The sequence below is a fragment of the Rhamphochromis longiceps genome, linkage group LG13, assembly GCF_057381845.1.
Source record: "Rhamphochromis longiceps isolate RC_006_pf linkage group LG13, R_longiceps_female_GT1.1, whole genome shotgun sequence".
NCBI lineage: Eukaryota > Metazoa > Chordata > Actinopteri > Cichliformes > Cichlidae > Rhamphochromis > Rhamphochromis longiceps.
The window spans coordinates 27,650,857-27,657,259 of NC_140569.1; positions in this window are offsets into that span (position 1 = coordinate 27,650,857).

The window sequence follows — 6,403 nt, forward strand, 5'->3', positions numbered from 1 at the left end:
TTATTTTTACAGAGATTGTTGTCCAGTTGAGAAACTGGTTTAACACAAGTAACAACATAATTGTAACTGTAATGTAATTACTTCATCCACAGTATTAAAATACAATCTACTGTAGAAAAGTGAAAAATATAATGTGATGACAAAAATACTTTACTATGGAACTGTTACACCCAACGCTGTTTTGAAATTGGATGTAACAGTGGGTGGATCACTTCACTTTAACATAACTTTGATAACTTGTTGATCACAAAATAAGCCCCCGCTTTGCATCCTTATTCAGCTCTGATATGGATCTTAACTTATAAAATGAACTTAATTTTACCTTTTGTATGATGCATTAAAACAAATACCTGGAACTGAACTCTCATCAGAAAACCTTTAATTTAAACATTATTTTTGATCGACCACTATGCGCTTCTTTTTGCCTATAAAAGGAGCAATATAGAAAAACCCTTTGATGAGTAAGGGTTGTAAAATCCTTGTTTCTAGTATTTCTTTGTGTGCTCTGTTTGTTTGTTTTTTATGTTGCTGTCATCAACCTAATTGGTTGGTTAGGCTGCTCCACCCTGGTTCTGCTGGAGGATTCTTCCTGTTTAAAGGGAGTTTGTCCTTCCCACTGTCTCCAAGTGCTTGCTCAAAGGTGGTTGTTTGATTGTTGGGGTTTCTCTGTAGACCATGAGGTGACTGCTGTTGTGATTAGTCACTACATAAATGCAATTAAACTGATAGACTTGTACTATTTTAGCTAGCTCACGCTCAAACAACATCTCAGTCTCCTGAGAATCAAACAGTGGATCATAAGAGCCAGTTACTGTTTCCACATCTTCACTATAACATGCTGTTTACCAGCTCTTGTGAATGCATTATGGTGCTGCATGTAGTTATATGACCGCATGCTTCGTGTTGTTAGTTGGTGCTAGTTGACTGAATGCTGCTTGGAGCACACTTGTTCTGACATCTTTCAGTATTCTCAGTACATGCTAAAAGGTTGTGATAATGTTTTGCTGGATATGTCAAAGCCAAGACGTGACTTTTTTTCTTGTAAATGTTCTAGAGAACTTCCTGCTGAAGATATGTAGTCTGTGTCACTGTGGAAACCCATGATATATAAATGGTGGAGGAGAACCTGAAGCTGCAGAAAATGCCTAACAGAGTCAAGCTGGCAACCATGAGTCTTGAGTGCTGAAGTGCAACTGCAAAGCCATGTCAGCTTTGATTGGCTTTGATTGGATCAGAGCTATCATTCATGCCCTGAGGAAAATAAAGTTAAATATTTAAAATATCCACCAATTTTCATTTTAATATTACTGTAACAGTATATGAAAGACTTTTGCCCGGTTCGACCCTGTTTAGATCTCATTTATGTTTATTTTTTGTGAGTAACTGTGTACATCTACATCAACTGTAGTTCTAACTTCTAATAGATTTGTTGTGGTACAAGCAGTGCAGCGTAATGCATGTATGAAAAAGTCTTTAGATTTACAAAGAACACAAACATATACACTCAGTCCTCCAAAGCTGGACTCTGCTGCAGAAATACTTTTTTTCTTCACCCTTTTAATAAAAAATAATTTATTTAATAGTATAAGGAGCTTGGAAAGAAAAGCATCTGGACTTTTTTTAAAAAAGTTGGTTGAAGACTTATTTAATAGTTTGCCCAAATTCTCTACTCTAGATGATGAAAATGTTTTAAAAATTCAGTTAATTTCCAATTGGAAGCACCAAACAGCAAAGTGGCTTGGTATGTCTTTAAAGAAAAGCAACCTACTGAATTCGCCCCTTTAAAGAAATGTGTGTTTGTGTGTGTGAGAGAGAGAGAGAGAGAGACGACCTCACTCGGTATTCTGCTGAGTCAGAGCTAAGGGAGCTGGAGGGCATTCCAAACATCTGCAACACAAACACATTTGCATGTCTGAAGGCTAGCTGGTCTCTGATTCTGCATTTGTAATTTTGATTCTGGAAAATGATGCGACTTTCAGACTGCTGTGTTGGTTGATGATGCCATAGTCATACACAACACTATAGTTACTATAGTTACTATACTATAGCTGTATAAAGAGTGTCAACAATGAACACGTTAAACCTCTTTTTTTTATTGCTATCATTCATATTCATACACAGACTAAACATGCATAGTGTTACTATTTATTTACAATAAGGAAACTGAAGTCTATATTAACATGGTACTATAGTGTATAAATAGATTGTACATGAAGATGTCCCAAGAACTGTGAGGCTGTTATAATAGCCAGTGTCTCCTGGAAGATTGACAGGTCCCACAAAAGGACAGAAAGGGGGGGGGGGGGGGGGGGGGGGCAGTCCAACTGTTGCTCCAAACATGTCCAAACGATCTTGTTTGCACCTTCACCGTCAACAATGCTGTCCATTTAGAGCAAACAGGCATTTACATTGTAGTTGCAGCTGTGGAGCCATACCTTAGGACAACCTTACGACTCTGTGCGTCCACACTGACAAGATGCTTCAGTGGTTGCTTTTGTGGTTCTTTGGCTCCATATTGGCATTCATTTCTTGTACTTTTCACTGAGAAGATTACTATCAGAACTATGACTGTGGTGCCATATTATATAAAACCCGGCAGTCTATGTTTTATCACGTTAACCTTTCCCCCAGATCAGTGCGTCCAGAGAACACAGTCACAGATCATTCATTTCTTTCAAAGTTTTGAAAAAAAGTGAAAAAGAAAACAGAAGTTTGAGCAGATTCTTACTTTAAACTCAGATGAGAGCCCAAATCAAATGAAAATATACATCTTGTTCATGAAACAGTCTTTTCTTACTCTTTAGTGATGATTCCTCTCTATCATGTTGAACCAAAACAAATCAAGCAACGGAAAAACCCCAACAAAAAACAAAAGATACGATTGACAATCATGCAGGAAGAGCATAAACAAAAAAATATCCTACTTTTGTATTATAATCAGACAAAGATCAATCAAAATGTTTGGTAGTTGATGGTATATTCAAAAATGGTTAAAAGGAGAAGTAGAAGCTAAAATGAAGCACATTCAAATATGAACAATTTAGCTCGTCACTGCACACTGAGAAGTAGTTCTTAGAAATGGAACCTCTGAGACTTGTATCATGGTGAAACTTGTACCAGTTTTCATATTAAATGAGTGAGATTATGTCATAGCAATACTGAGTACTGAGCAATAAATAAACATGCACCTCTGATATTCAACTGAATCCTGTTTTCTATCTGAAATATGAACTTCATGCTATTTCAGAGTTCTTCAATGAATAACAAACATGACATAACTTGAAAAATCTCTTGGGAACTAAAGGGAAACGAAGAGGAATGGTTGAATTAAATTGAAGTCTTTGGTTCTTTGGTTCACAACGCTGACAGAGAATGTGCTGTATCATCTCAACTGAAACAGTTGAGAGTTAACAGTTTACAAAACTGAAGAGTTCCACAGTTGAGTACAGTCGTTTACATGCACTCATAATGTTCATGAGGGTCATTTTGTGTTTTTAAGGTTTTCTTTAAACTTGTCTTTTCCAAGGTGGGATGATTGTACAACATCTTTAATGATTGTAAAGAAAAAAAAACAAGAATTGGGTGTTTGAATTTCTTTAGATATTTGCAAATCTGCACAGCCTCAAACCTATACATAAAGGCTCAAATATAAAGCATGCATTCAAATATTCAAAGTGCCGCTCAAGGTTCTCCGATGTCTTTTAACTTGACATGGCCAAGGCCTATTAACTTCTCGTTCGTGATCATCATTGACAAAAAGTTTTTTTTTTTGACAGCCCTCATTCAATTGACCAGTACTCATGAAAATGGGGAAGTCCAAGAAACTCAGAGAAGATCTGAGAAAGAGAATTGTAGATTCACACAAGTTGGTCAAGAAGGTCTCTTGGCACCATTTCTATAAACTGCAGATTCCAAGATTGTCAGGTCAATCAACTTTATATCAGTGGAGGTTCAAATGTTTCACTAATTTGCCAAGGTCAGAAAGAAGGCCCAAAGTTTCACCTTTAAATGAGAGTAAATTAGTTAGGATGTTTAGGAACAACTAATAAACCACTAAGAAAGAAGCTTGCAATGAACTGGAAACGCTGGGACACCAGCGTTACTATCGACAGTAAAGTGAGTTTGATATCACCATGGACTAAGAGGGTGCTATCTGAAAAAAAAAAAAAACGCCTCTGCCTCAAAAGCTCACATCCAATTTTCCAGCTGCCCACATACAAATGCTTTCTAGAGAAAGGTTTTATGGTCTAGTGAGACAAAAAATGAGCTATTTAGCCACAATAAAAAAATGTGAGACTTTTAAAGCTAAGAACACTATACTACTAGCCAAGCACGGTGGTGCTAGCATCATGCTCTTGGGCTGTTGTGCTGCCAAGGGTCTTAATACATTCCATAAAGTGGATAGAACAAAAAAGAAAGGAGGAGATGATTATAACTTGGATACAACTGGATGTACAACAGAAATACAATGATCCCAAACACACATCAAAACAGGTTTTGGATGGGACAAAGCAGGCTAACACTGAACATCTGGAATGAGCTTCCCAAAAACTCTGATCTCAGCCCCATTGAAAATTTGTGGTTTACGCTACTGCACAAAAGTCTTGCTTTTTAAAGTTATTAAAGATGTATCATATACACAATCATTCCACCCTGGAAAAAGAGCAGTTCAAACAAATGATTAAAACCCCAAACTTACCTTGACATCCATGCCAACGTTGAGTGTATATAAACTTCTGACCCAACAGTACCTCAAACATTTCTATGTATTTTCCATTTAGATAACTTTCAGATGACAACATCCTATTTAAATATTTTATCCATTTCATATTTAAATCCATCTTAAAAATTTTAACACTTTAACTGTCCGATCCATTGAAAAACCACAGTGAAAACACTACTAGCCAACCCATAGAGAGAGAAATACTGCATATATTTATCACTGTAACATAGTACCTGTCTGTATTGGTATATGTCTGCTGTCCTTTATATTTACACCTGTGTTTTCCATTATGCCTGCCAGTTAGTATGGAAACCCAAAAGCTCCAATATAAATAAATAATAATACAAATAAACTGAAGTATACAGATGATCTAATGAGATTATTTCAGACACTATTAAAATTAAGCTACTATAATTTATAAGAAATGTTTTGTTCTACAACGTGATTTACAGGATGCCATTTTCAATGACGCTTTATTTCATGTTAAGTTTTTCATTAGATATTAATACTTTTTCTTACTAAAACTGCTGTGGAAGAAGACAACATATTATTCATGTGAAAAATTAAATAATAATTTTCAGTATGAACTTTTTTCAGCCTCTTACAGAGAAATTTTGACCCACTCTTCTGTACAATATTGATTTAGTTCCGTTACAGCTCTCTTAAGGTGCCACTACTGCATTTCAGTCAAGTTTGAATGTTGTGCAGTCAAAACACCTTGGTTCTTTTCTTTTCCAGCCATTCTGCTGGAGACTTGCTGGTGATCTTGTGATCATTGTCCTGTTCAATGACCCAATTCCAGCCAAGCTTTAGCTTCCAGGTGGCCTTGAATTTATCTCTAGAACACTTTTGTGTAAAGACTCCTGTGAACGTTTCTTTTTTTTCTTTTTTTCACATGACTATAGAAATTATGTTCCTACAACAGTCTTGCTAGCTGGCAGTTATATGTTTAAAAGCCCATTTTATTTTTGAACTCACAAGATTAGTCAGCGCTCTAAAATCTAGCAATTTGATGAAAAAGAAAATAACAATCTGGACTGAGAAGACTGAGAAGCTAATCTAGCTGGTTGGCTGGCTAGCATACTCTAGGCTGGGATTTAACAAAAGTAAAGAGTATTTCTACATCTAAAGGCCGAGCACATATATATATAAAATCTCACTCTATTTATTAACATGAATTTTCATTTGTAATTTGATATTTATTTATTTAACATGGATCCCTTTGGACTTCCATATCTTGGAGTGTGCAGGTGTGCTTCCCTTTATGAAATAGCAGAACAGATTCATACCGTGACAAGTGCCATTAAACTGTTCACGATAGCCAGATTTCCAGAATACAACTGAAGGTATCCAAGGCCACTACATTTATAGAAATGAAAAAAGGGTCATATGCAGGCTGGGAGAAACAGTACTGCAGTGAATTAAAAATAACTCACACAAGGACACAGAAGAATGAGAGCTTTCAACAATGAGTAGAAAGCTCGTCCTTTGGAGGTTTATATTTCTCAACACATGCTCCATTGTAGTGATTTTTCCACCTCCCTTGCCTGTCGTTTTCAGCCCTCTTCTGCCATCTGTTACTTTTGCTATTTCACTCTAAATGTTGTGCCTGCAGGCAGAAACAGGAGTTGTAAAATATCAATGATCAATCCATCATAAAAGAGACTCAAAGTGGAATGT